Source organism: Jaculus jaculus, chromosome 19, assembly GCF_020740685.1.
Source record: "Jaculus jaculus isolate mJacJac1 chromosome 19, mJacJac1.mat.Y.cur, whole genome shotgun sequence".
NCBI classification, from domain to species: domain Eukaryota; kingdom Metazoa; phylum Chordata; class Mammalia; order Rodentia; family Dipodidae; genus Jaculus; species Jaculus jaculus.
In genome coordinates this window covers 36,903,113-36,916,310 of record NC_059120.1, presented here as the reverse complement: position 1 = coordinate 36,916,310, position 13,198 = coordinate 36,903,113, and the positions used below count along the sequence as shown (strand labels likewise).

Here is a 13,198-nt window from a genome sequence, read left to right as displayed (position 1 = left end):
GCTACAGGAAGAATGTAAACTCTTTTGAAGGGGCCAAAGAACTCAAGGAGTGCCCTGTTCTTCAAGGTCTACTTTATTCCCCCCTGGATTAACAAATTTGCACCCTACCTGCTATTGTGGAGTATAAGAAATGCAGGAAAGAGAGGGTCATTTAGTTTGCAATATGTTCTTATGTTTTGGAAACAGCCATGGACAGTGTGAAGCAGGTTTGCTGGATGCCTGCATGGAGATCCCATGGGGGCATGAGGATAAGCCATGGATTACAGTGGAGACCCAGTGGAGATGCCAGAACCATAAGACAGTTGCTAAAGAGAGATGCCAGCCCTAGATGAAGTTTTCCAGGACTGTGAGTAGCCTAGCTGGAGGGGTGGAATTGGAATACCAGAGACTTGTTGCTGGTTAGAATTATCAGACTTGGAGATTAATCATTGACTAGAGTTGTTGGACTTGGAGCTACAGAATTTGATGTTTCCCTGTTTAAATCTTGGATTGTTGAATATTTCTTTGCTATGCCCAATGCCATCTTTTGCAGTGTGCGTGTTTATTCTATGTCATTATGGGCTTGGGGGGGATTTTTTGGTATTATGGCTCATTTAAAAGACTTTGGAGTATGGGGATGTTTGAACATGGGGAATTTTAAAGTTGGATGAATGCATTGCATTTTACATCATGTATAGTTATCAGTTTATGGGGGTCAGGGGCGCAATGTGGTGGTTTGATTCAGGTGTCCCCCTAAACTTAGGTGTTCTGAATGCTAGGTTCCCAGCTGATGAAGATTTGGAAATTAAAGCCTCCTGTATGGAATGTATTATTGGGGGCGGACTTATGGGTGTTATAGCCATTTCCCTCTTGTTAGTGTTTGGCACACTCTCCTGTTCCTGCTGTCCACCTTACATGGGCCAGGGGGTAATGTCCACCATCTGCTCATGCCATCATTTTCCCTTGCCATTGTGGAGCTTCCCCTCAAGCTTTAAGCCAAAATAAACCTCTTCCCCCCCCAAGCTGCCCTAATACATTACCCTTCTATAGTAATACACAGCTGTGTTGTGCTTATCAACCAGTCACTGACATGCTCATCTGACAAACACCTTTTGTAGCTCTTACTATTGATGAACTATTTGCTGAACAGAACAAATCTCCCACTTTTATCTTTCTTATGTATGGAGAAGACAGTAAAATAATAAACAAAATCAAAGGATTAAATACTATGAGATAAAGCAGGTGACAGAGTCCAGTGTCAGGCTTTTGTGGGGATGGGAATAAATATTTTAGGCTAGAGTGACCAGGAGGTGACATCTGGGAAGTCCTAAAATGATGAGCCAAGGTTTTTTTGCTTTTTTGTTGTTGTTGTTGTTGTTTTTGAGACAAGGTCTCATGTAGTTAAGGCTTGCCTTAAACTTGTTATGTAGCTGATGATGACCTTGAACTCCTGTCTTTAATGCTTGGCCACAGTGTGGATCTTACTCTATGTATAATGGCAAGCAATTGGAGGCTGGGTAACACTCTGATGGGATTTCCATCTTCACCAGTACCTGCTGGCTGCTGTTGAGTTAAAAGGCTGTAAGGCAAGGACAGTAAGGGCAGGTGGTCCAGCATGCTCTGTGTGCACCATGATGATGGCTCTGACTAATGGGTGGTCAGCATTGTTTGGATTCTGCATGTAGTTTTGGGTGATAAGACTAGTGAGGGGGAAGATAGAACTAAGAGCAATTTCTACATTATTTTGTGGGAATAATTATATCATTATCTAAAATCAAGAACACTAAAACAAGACTAGAAGAAGAGCAGTTTGGGGGTCAAAAAATCTAAATTTGAGATGTCCATTAGCTATACAAGTGGATGTGGCCACAGAATGCCAGAGCCAGGGCCCAGGGGAGAGGTCCAGAAAGAAACAGACATCCAGGATCTTAGGTCGTAGCTAATGCTGTGCAGGATGAGATCATCCAGGAAGAGAATGAATAGGAAAGTGAGGAGGACTCCTAGCTGAGCCCCAGGGACTCATATTCAGAGGTCAAGAAGAGACAGAAGCCAGCAAAGGAGACTTGGGAGGAACTCACGAAGAACAAGAGAAATTAGGACTTTATGTTCTCACGTCAACCTGGCTCTACAATCAGGTCACTGAATAGACCAGGAGCTCTTCACACTCAGTTGTATCCAGCATCAATGATGTCACATCATGAAATGTACAATGCTCGTGTTGGAGACAAGCCCTGATTGAGTCAAGTCACCTCTTTTAATCTTTGCCTTAAGAAGTGCTATTAGTCCCATTTTGCACCTGGGGACACTGACAACCAGAGAGCCAAGCAATGTGCTTCTGTCACGGATGCCTGAAGCCCTACCCCTGGACTAGTGCCTAGAGAGTCTGATCCCACATTCTGGCCCTTTCCTCGGAGCTCTGGCTTCTCCCTCCCAGGGACCTGCTCAATGGTCTTCCATCTGACCATAGCAGGAACACCTGGCTTCTTCCAGGCTTTTGAGGGGGCCTCCACATCATACCCTACCCTTTGGCAGCCCCTCATCTAGGGCAAGTGACTATCGAAGCTTCTTCCCCACCCATGGGCAGAGTAGCATAGCACCTGGAGTCCCATGCTCTCTGTCCAGGCTCTCCCTCACATCTGGCTTCTTTTATCTATAGCTCAGGTGTTTTCTCATCTACATCCATAGTCGGTTCAAGGCCACCTCTGGAATGCAGGCAAAAATTTTTATCCACACTCTACAGATTAAGAAATGGACCCTGTGATTTGCCCAAGCCACACAGCTCGTAGTAACTACAGGACATTATTCTGAACCAGGATTGAATCAGTCATCTCCTAAATGTACTTTGAATGGAAGAAAATAAGGTATATTTTTCATTTTTATGTAAAAACTTTTCCAATCCATAAAGTAAAATAGCTACAGGCAGATTTGTTGAATTTTCTAAAGAATCAATGTCACTGGTCAGAATAATCATTAATGAAGTTGAAGTGACTCTAAAATGAGTGTTCTTCATACTGTGGGGAGTTAAAACTACCTTTTTTTCTGAGTAAAGATGCTTTAAAAGGAACCTTTTGGGACATATTTATTGCTTTATTCAGCCCTATGCCTTTTGACACATCTTGCTCTTTTTTGGAAAAAGTCAAAATCAACAGCACTTAGAAACTCCACCCCTAAAATACTTGCTTTCATGTCCCAGACCGAGGTGCTGACACATGGGCATGAAATCTGGAGCTGGGCTTTGGTGCTGACCTCTGCACCAGGGAAAAAGAAAACATCGCCAAGTGTTCACACATTTGCGGCTAGAACACAGAAACAGTATCTCAAACTCAGATCTCAAAAACGGTTGTTTGTTTCACACACAAGAAGCATTCTTGGTGGTGTGTTATTTCTGGGATGAGTGATTCCATTTGTCATTGCAAATTGCAAAAAGGAGGGAAATATACTTTTCCCTCCCTGTTTGGGCAGAGGAAAAGTAAGTCAGCATTTGATTTCCGAGGAACCAGGTGCAGCAACAATGAATTTAAACATCTCTCTGCTCCCCGCCACCCCGACCCCCCAGCTCAAACTTCCTGGTGCTCAGCTCAGTAGCATCCACCTGCTCAGGGTGGGTCTCTTCTGCTGGAAATGCTATTTCGTACGTCCCCCGGTCTACACCATTCACTTTGCATGACTAATGCATAGGTGGTGAGAGGAGAGGGTTGGATACCCTTGTGGAGATAAAAGTTACACCGGGAGGACCTGGTCCATTGCCCTCTGTTGGTCTGGTTGTCCTGCATCCTCAGACTGCCTGGAAGAAGCCGACAGTCTTTGGTCTTTTGGGCCTTTGGAATTCATCCTTTGAGGAGATGTCACAAATAATCCTCTTTGAGTCTTCGTGGTGACAACAGAGCCTAGAGGAAGAGCATTTTACTAGAAGAGTTGGAATGAGCCCCAGGGGAGCAAAGGGAAGCTCGGAAGGAGGGGTGCTGTGAGGCTGTGAACAAAGAGCCAGGCAGTCTGTCAACACTGATCTGTCCTCAGGGATACATTAACCTGGCTCTCAAGGAAATTGGGGCATGTCACCTTGGTGGCCCTAAAGTCAATCTCAAGCCTGGGTTACTCTTTCTAGTGCCCACCATTGGAAACCGGGCAGCAGAGGTCAGCGGCCAACTGCCAGTTGGGCTGAGAGCAAGGATTAAGGTTGGCTTATGTGAATATGCACTCCAGTGTCCACATTTACGGCCTTCCAGCTGCTTCTGAGGAGAGCAAAGGAATCTCTTCATGCTGAGGCAGCTCTGAACCTCACTCGCAAGAAGGTCTACTCTCCGCTTTGAGCAGGAATTCCTTTAAAATCTTGATATCAACATTTTATAGTATTTTAGCTCCCTTGTCCTTATCAAAATGGACTGAGGGAGAAGGATATGATTCCGTGGGAAGAGAAGCTCCTTCTAAAGTCTCTACACTAGGACCAAAGCATTGATCCCAACCAAAGACTAGGAAAGGCTGTGACACCCTTCAGACTGCTCCCCGTGACAACGATGCAGCTAGTGTCCCTTAGCAAATCACTCTCAGAGTCACATCTCAAGGAAGATAATCTCAGCAACATGGCTCTTCAAGTTGAAAATGGGGGGAGGGGAGGGGAGGATAAGATGGGGCCAAAGACAAAATATGATCATTAGTGTTCCTCTGTAGAACTTGCCTAGAAACTCCAAACCCAAGGGATAACAAGCATCATTGCTATGGTGCATTTGAGTAGTCATAAGGGAGAATGAGAAAAGAGGGAAGAGAAGGAGGCAAACAAAGAAGAGGACAAGGAGAGTAATGGAAGAAGAATAGGAGAGGAAGAAGAGGGGGAAGGTCAGCCCTCTCTTGCTAAGGACTCCTCCGTGGCAAGCACAGTAGTACCAGACACTTCATATGTCTTTGTCTTACGTCATCTGTGCACTAGCTCTATGACAAGGGACTAGTCCCATCCTACAGAGGAGAGAGACACTGGCATTTGGATAAATAATGTATCCCAAGGCCCTACAGTGAGAAATCAGAGCTGGGATCAAGCACCAAGGCCACCTGGCTTCAAAATTCTGCTCTTTTCTATAACTCTGTCTTCTCTACCAGCAGTTTTCAAAGTTTTTTTAAAAATAAAAACAGCACTATAATTCATAGTTTAAAAAGAAAATGCTTTCTGTCATGAGTCAGTTTGTATACACACATGTGTACACAACAAATATACAATTAAAAACAAGATCTCCTTGGTACCTGCACTATTAAATTGTTAAATCTTTTTATCTAATTCCATTCTTCTCCTTCCTTTTTCCTTCCCTCCTATCTTAATGACTTAATGAGAGTGGTAGCATTAAATTTATCTCTCAACCTTCTAAGGGGGTCTCAACCTGTATTTGGAAAGGCATCCTCCCTCTCCAATTCTGACAGATGATCTGAGTTGTCCCTTGGCCTCCTGCTGATCTGTGTGTAAATGTAGGCAATGTCTTGCTGCTGAGGCACACTGTTAATTGCACACTCTGAAACATCCCTCTGCCAAGGGGACATCATTAATAAAATATTTCAGAAATTACAAATATCTGACAAAGCCATTGCTTGGAAAAGAGTCAGTGCAGGAAACCATCCAGAGGACATAATCACTGATCGCAGGCTCTGATGGGTGATATTTTAGGCTGTTGATGCATGCTTTTTCAAAAGAGACTATTTTCTGTGCTTTTGGAACCCAAAGAATTCATCTGCTCTGACGGGCCATGTGCGGTCATGATCTAACAATAAATGCTAAAGGGAAAGAAAAGTGCCGGCTTGCAGGACTCTGTCCTTCTACCCGTAGGAGCGTAGTTGTCTTTCCCAATTTTTCAGGTCCATCCAGGACCTGAAGTTAGACTGACTGCTTTTCAGATGAGTGTGTGTGTCCCCACCCTGGCTCAGGATTTGGGGATGATTCTGTCCGACAGCGAGGGACAGTGGCTGGGTTGGCTGAGTTAGATTAGATCATGGAAAGAGAAGTCCAGATCAGGTGGCTCAGAGAGAGTCAGGACCGACTTCCTGATGAGCTGGGGACTGGTGACTTCACTGCAAACAATGTGCACACTAATTGAGAAAACATGTTCCTGTGATGTCCTCATGCAAAAATCCAGATTTACGCATTTTTTATTCCTAAGAATTCCTTGAATATTTGCTTGGCATGTTCATACAGCCTCCAAAGCACTTCTTCATACTGAATACGTTGTCGTTTTCTGTAGTGGCCCAGGCCAGGCTAGGTGGGATTCTGGGAGGGCACCAGGCAAGCAGCCACAGGCCCTGGGAAACTGCAGGCAGCCGGGCAGCAGAGGAGAGGAGGACCTGCCGGCTTTGTGTTTTGGGGGGCAGACAATGCAGGAGACACTGGAGCCCTGAAAAGTAGCTGTATGCAGGTTCATGAGGGGCCTTGATTCCTATAGCCCTCAGCGTCCTATAGCCGCACCCGGCCCACACATGCAGAACAGAGCTCAGCTTCTCATTATCACCTTCCAGACTGCAGCCAAGACTTTCCAGCACTTTCTCCTCTCACCCTCACTACTGCCCTCTGCAGTTAGCATTCCCTTTCCCTCTCACAGCCGAAAGGCAAGAAACAAAGCGAGATTACATTAAGTGGACACAAAGCTAAGAAAAGTTGGAACACAAATCCAAAACCGCTTCTGATGTATTCTGTGACAGAACCTCAAATTATCCTGCAGGCCTGTGGGACCCTCAGGACTCTCCCCCCACCCCCGCCCCTTCCCAAGGCCTTTCTGGAGTTCCTGGCCTTTCATGTCTCTTCCTTCTTAGGGTCTTAGGGCCTTCTTAGGGTCACACCACTTGTACTTTTTCAGCTGGCTCCTGTTTTCATACTAATAGATAGGGCTCCATTGGGTTAATTTAAGTAATTTTTTAAAAGCCTGCACACAGGTTTTGTGTGATCCGCTGGGATTTCCCCCAGTGTTATAGATTGAACAAAGGGCCTTACACAGCAGGCTCCAGCTACGAGTCCCCTTATCTTCTTCATTTTGAGACAGGATCTTACAAAGTGGCTCAGGCAGGTCTTTTACCTTTAATCCCACTGCTTCTGCCTCCCAGGTAGCTGGGATGGCCAGCTTGGACCATCAGGCCTCGTTTCATGGGGGTATTTAAGTGAAGTAATTATATGTTCAAACTCAAAATTTTAATTTATCTCAGATGGATACAAAATTTGGCAAAATTGGGCTCTCAAATAGCAGGTTGCCTATCCTTTTCACTGTGGCATATCACTCCTAACTCTGCACAGCCCCTATTCAGCTGTGGCCTCGCTCCTGGGCCCCTGCAGCCTCACAAACAAGTTTGCTCTTGACTCTGGAGCAAGCTCTTTGGTCCAGCGCTGTGATTTGCTTTCATCATCAGCCTCCCCCAGTGACCGGGTCCCCAGGAGCACTTTAACAAAAATGCCAACTGAGAGCAGGAAACCAAGCGGTAGCAGTGGTTTCCTGGTGTATGAGGGCCCTCCCCTGTGGCGGTGGGGGCCCCACAGGCTGCATGCTGGTCAGCAGCAGCCCACCCTGGCTTGCATTTGTGGGAGAATGCACTGAGCCGCCACGTTCTTCCTTCTCCTGTTGGTGTGATAAGATACTTACAATCTTAAAGACACAGAGGGGTTGTTATGTTGGGAAGAGAACAGAAACCAGTAACTACAGCCATTCTCAAGGAATGCTTTATTTCAAGAGCATTGCCTAACATTTTCTGACAGAAAAGTCTGAGGAGAAGTTTGTCTCCCCAAAGAAAATTACATGTAAATACCCACAAGTATCTTTTGCCCAGATGTTATGAGGCAAGTGTAATTCAGAAGATGAAATGTTGGGTTGAAATGCCATCAAAGTGAGCATGTTAATTACAGAAGGTCAAGATACAGATGAGTAAATTCCTAGAGGAGACTTCAATGCTACCAAAAATTTTCATGTCCTAATACAGCAAAGCTTTATACACAGAGACACAAGATATGCAAAGGCGATGTTGCCTTAACTGAAAGGAAAACACTGGGGGGGGGGGAGCCCCCCTCCCAGAAGAGCCCGAAGGAGAGACGCTCATGTTTGCTTGGTACCTGTTTCAGGTCAAGCCCTATGTGCACCACCTACACCATCCCACCTGGGGGCCACAACACGCAGACTACAGTGTAAGCCCTGCTGTGAGCTTGTTTCTGGGGCTCTGCTCTTCTGAGAGCACCAGCTCCTTCCTCATGCTTCCTTCCTCGAGCATTTAGAAACCAGGATGTCTTCTCTCTTTGGAAAACATTGATTTCATTTTATATTTTTATTGTCCAACTGACCCACCATCCTAAGGGAGTTTGTCCCTCTCAGCATCTCTCACACCCCATGGGGGGTCAGCACATGTTACTCACAACGATGAGGTAGGACTATAGACTGCTGACCTCTGAGCCAGGTCTACTCAGATCCCAACATGAGATTTCCCCAGACTGAGCAAGTAAGAAATACAAGTCACCTTGTGAGTAATGAGCCTTGTAAACCACAGTGATGAAGAACCCCTGTGATGGACAGGGCTGAGTTCTCACTTCCACTGGAAGTGACTGGTGTCCCTGGACTCACCTAGGAACAGCATGCAGGTACGGTAAGGAATACCACCCACATTCACTGCGGAAGGAACAGTCACAGGAAACAGACAATCGACGCTGACCATTCACTAGTTTTCTCTCCCACTTCTAATGACCTGAAGGTGGGTAACAAGTATGCGTTCTTATGTCTTCCAAAGACAGCAAATACTTTGTGGTTACTAGGAATCTATTCCAGTAGTAGCGGGTTGTAACTGCTCGGCATGGAATGGCTTTTGTGCAAAAGTTGGGCTGTGCATTCCTGCGGACTTCATAGCCACATCCAGCCACTAGCAAGGCTCTCCACCTGCAGAAGCCGCTGCAGGCCGTGCCAGAGGCTCTCGGGCTGCTAGCCTAGTGAGGAATTTTCGGGGAAGTCCTGGCTGCCCGCCTCTGACTAATACTTCTACTAATGAAAGGACTTGCTGCACGTGCAGAAGGTTAGCCAAACTCTTGGGCAATGCAAAAAACATTGTAGTTACCACACCTGACAGAGTTTGCCATCAGATCCACCTCCTGTGGGGATCTCTTTAAATCTTCTACATACATTTTTCATTTTTCCTCCAATGTCAGAGACTTCCTGGGCAGGTCATCTGCCTGGGCTCTCAATAGCATATGGCCACGGAGGAAGTTTCCATGCTCTGATACCCACTTCTTTTCCCTTCTGGATTTATTTTCCTGGTGGTTGTTTGGCGTGAAAGTCCAATAAGAGAAGGCAGAAGGTGACACCTGGCGTGACCATAGCTCAAGGCCCTATTAATGGAGGCATTGATCTGATACCCTGACTCTGAGAGGACCAAGGCCATAGCTGGACTTCTGGGGCCTCAGTCAATAACTGCCTGGTAGAAGGCACAACAGAAGGGCCTAGAAGAAAGGCCCTTATTGCATTTGCCATTATTGGCCTTTGGTACAAGCTTTTAGCCCTACATGGAAGCAAGGTTGGGGGCCACCATGACTTATGACAGTTAGTAGGTGAGGCAGGGATGCTAAACTTCCTGCGCCATGTGGGCTGGGCATGTTAAACCAAGAATGGCCCTGAAGTGTCAGTGGGCCCATTGAGAAATGCTATCATGCAATATGCTGTTCTTATAAACCTGCTGAGCTTAGTGACTGGCTCAAGGTCACCAAGTTGCTTTCATTCCTTTCTTGTACCACAGGAAGTAGTTGACCCAAAATACAGGAGAAAAGTGTCAAGAGATCATTTCAGCTTTTTATGTCTGATTCCTACTACATCAGAGTCTGAGGCCAGAAACTTTGGAGAAGTCTAACGTAGCCCACAGAAGAGCAATGAAAACATGATAACCCACAAACAAGCCAGAATCCTCGATTGCACGTTGCCACTTTTTGGTTTGTGTTGGACATCATGGCTAAAGACCTATTTTCCTCAGGTAAAACAGGCACATCTCCACATAGTGCACACCCAGCTAGAAAGCCAGCGACCCAAAGTCTGCTTGTCTTGATCTGCACATCAGTCTCAGAGTGGTCCTCATCTTGTGGTTTAACTTAAATGTACTCCCACTGTCAGGAATGAGCACACTAGAAAAGGGTTGGGGAAGCATCTTTCCTCATTTATTTGTCTGATGCCACCACACAGAGTTCTGTGACAATGAGCCCTCACAGTTGAGTTACCAGGACTGGCTGAGCCTGCGAGCTGCCCATGTGTAAGTGCAGAAGTGCCAGTCAGAAAAGGAAAGAGAAACCTTCTTAGGACATAAGTTGTTTACTGATAGTTCTGCAGAGAATTTTGTGTAACCCCTTGGCAAACCTTCCACTGCTTCTTGAGAGCAGAAAGCCTGCACTAAATCCTAGATAGAGTCCCTGCAAGTTCTTATTGGAAGAAGGCAAATGGCTAGGCCTCTGGGCCTCAGTGTGGTGCGGATGTCTGGCTGCATCTGAGCCATAGTCCTGCTGGTGGACCGGCAGAGAGGAGCAGTGGCTGTGCTCCATGGTTTCTCTGCAGCTCTGAGGCGATCCTCCCTCCACAAGTGAGCAGCAGTCATGCCCAGCACTCATTTAGAAGTAAAGTTGTGGGATTTTCTCAACAGTTGACTCTCAGTAATGATGAGAAACTTCCCTGGGGCTCTAGCCCTGCCCTGCCATGCCCTGCCCTCCCTGCTGATGTCGGCAGCTGGGCCCCCATCCTGGACTGGGCAAAGAGTTCTTCCTGGAGGAGAATGGGAGCATGGAGCCTCAGCTTTTCCTCCCATGGGCCCCTCAGGGTGAGGGAGTTGTGGGGCTGGTAACAGAAAGTGAGAAGCTCCTTCCTTGTGAAGAGTTTACAAGTAGGAAGCTAAGATCCACTGTCCTGAGCAGGCCCAGTTCTCCAACACTCTGGTGGTCACGGGATGCTTCAGCTAGCTGACCATGACTCTACTTGGCTATCAATCCCTCTGAGATACTCCTGCAATTTTACCAAATCATATGCCCTGTGCCCTAGAGACTTTGAAGTCCTATGAATGATGCTCCCTTACATTTTCTCTTGGAAGCTTCCCTTTCTACATCTGCCTAGAAATTCTGGGAAAGGGATTGGGGGATATAGAAGAATGTGACATGCACCCTATCCCCCTACAATTTCTTAACAAGTGGGCCAGTCATGTCTTCTGCAAGCCAATGCCAGCTGGGCCACTCTCAGCCCCAGATCTTGCTCACCACACCTGCTAACACCCTCTGGACTTCTGGGAATACTGTCCACCGTGAACTGAAATCCACACATAATTTATTCAACAGAAGAAACTCAGCAGATCCAAAATGGTCATTCTTCTGAGACTGCAGCGAGGGAGAGTCTCATGGGTGGGAGACTATGAACAGCGGACCAGAAGGGCTGCCAGAGCCAGCTACTCGCAGAGGGGAAACTGTCCCTTTCAGAAAACTTTGCTGTCAGTTTCAGTTCAAGACCCTGGGGGGGGGGGGGACGCAGAACGGATTGGCCCTTCACTGCCATTCTTGAATTTGCAGGCTGCAGGTGGGCATGCCTATATGGAGGAGGAGGGGACCCGCACTGGCGGTGGGTACACTGGGCAGATGGACAATTAATCAAGTGCTTTTTCTCCAGGATTTTCACTGGCCTTCCAGGACACGTGGGCCAAAGACACTCACAAGAGCACTATTTTGGTTTTCAGCTGGGAACGTGCACTGAGTTTTCCTTAATACCCACAGCACCCAAAGGCTTTGCTGTAATACACTTTAATGCATGAAACACCCATAAATTATCTTTCAAACTGTTACAACTTCCAGCTTGGAACAACTTGGAAAAACCAGCCCAGCAAGCAGATCTTTTTTTTTTTTTTTTTTTAATCTCTCAAGTAAAGGAGAAGAGAAAAAGGTCAAGCAGAAAACACCTTCCATAAGAATCTTACAAACTTTTTTGAGAGCAAAAACATTGTAATCCAATGGAGCTAAGCCGCATGTTTACATTGGCTCAAAGTTGCAGCTCCCTGACCTCAGAGCCCTTTCCCTCTCCTACAGCCTCTCCGCCTAACCCAAGGCATTTCTCTTCTCAACCTGTGTGCCAGTTTCTCCCTCTCCTGACAGCGGACAGCGGAAGGTACACGTGAGACCAAAGCAGCAGGACTAAGCCTTGGGACGCCCCTCTAGCTACGTGCAGGGGTCCAGTGCGCCCGGATCTCCGCACTTGGCGCTCAGGCTTGCAAAGTCAACCCTGGCAGCCACGATCTGGCTCGCCACTTCTGTGGTGACAAGCAGGAGTCCAGAGACTCACGTTTCACCAAGTTTAGCGCGCCCCGCTCCTCAGGTCCCCTTGCCAGGAATTAGCCGAGCGCTGTGGGGACTCGGAGCACTCCCCAGCCGCACGCGCGGTGCACTCGCCATCACCCGGGCTGGCCACCGCTCCACCACCCAGCGCGCTCCCAGCCTGCGCATCCCTCTCTCCGCGCTCTGGCGCGCTGTCCCCTTCTAGCCCGAGAGCTTGTCTTCCCTGGCCTGGCAGTGCGGTTTCTACAAGCGCCAGGGTAGCTCTTGGGACTTCTGGCCATCCTGGGACCAGGAATTCCATGACCAAAGAAAGCCTCCCCCGCCCTCGCAGGGTCTCGCGACCCCACATTCACTCGGGACATTCCTTTTTAGGGCTGCATTTCAGCCCTCCGGAGCTCTTTGGCCAGATGGGTATCCATGCGTACTGTCCGGGGAGGCCAGTCACCCGTCCCGCCCGCACCCTGCTGTGCCCCTCTGGGGTGCTGGGCAGTCTGACTCACCGATGCGCTCCCCTCTGGCTCGCGGCGCTCTCTGCGGCGCTGGAGCATGGAGCTGCTATAACAGGCTTCTTGAATGTTTTTAGCCCCTCCCCCTGGCTCCTGAGTCACACCCTCTCCAAATCCTGCCCCCCACCCCACCCTCTGCTCCCCGCCACACCCCACCCCCACCCCCAGCCCAACACCTGCTCAGTTACTGGGCCGGCATGCCTGGCTGCGGGGTCTTGGGGGACTATAGATGGGTAGCTCCCAGGATGGCCTTCCAGACCCAGCCAAGAAAGGATGGATTCAAACCTCCAGAGGTCAAAGAGATGAAAAGAGAAGTGTCCAAAGCTGGGAATGAGATTTTCTAGGATAGCCCACAGGCTGAGCTGGGTGCTGGGTGGAGTTGCTCCCAGCTCAGAGGGGAGGCTGAGTTCCTCTCAGCCCTAGGCCCTTGCCT

General features: G+C 47.8%; 1 protein-coding gene across 1 annotated transcript in view; it reads right to left on the bottom strand.

The window, feature by feature from the left end:
- Nucleotides 1-12,819, bottom strand: part of Ngf (nerve growth factor) — a 58,095-nt gene extending 45,276 nt beyond the window's left edge. The window contains exon 1 of the mRNA XM_004667531.2: nt 12,760-12,819. The gene's annotated coding sequence lies outside the window, so the exon portion shown is untranslated. The remainder of the gene's footprint in view (nt 1-12,759) is intronic.
- Between the last annotated feature and the right edge of the window lie 379 nt (nt 12,820-13,198).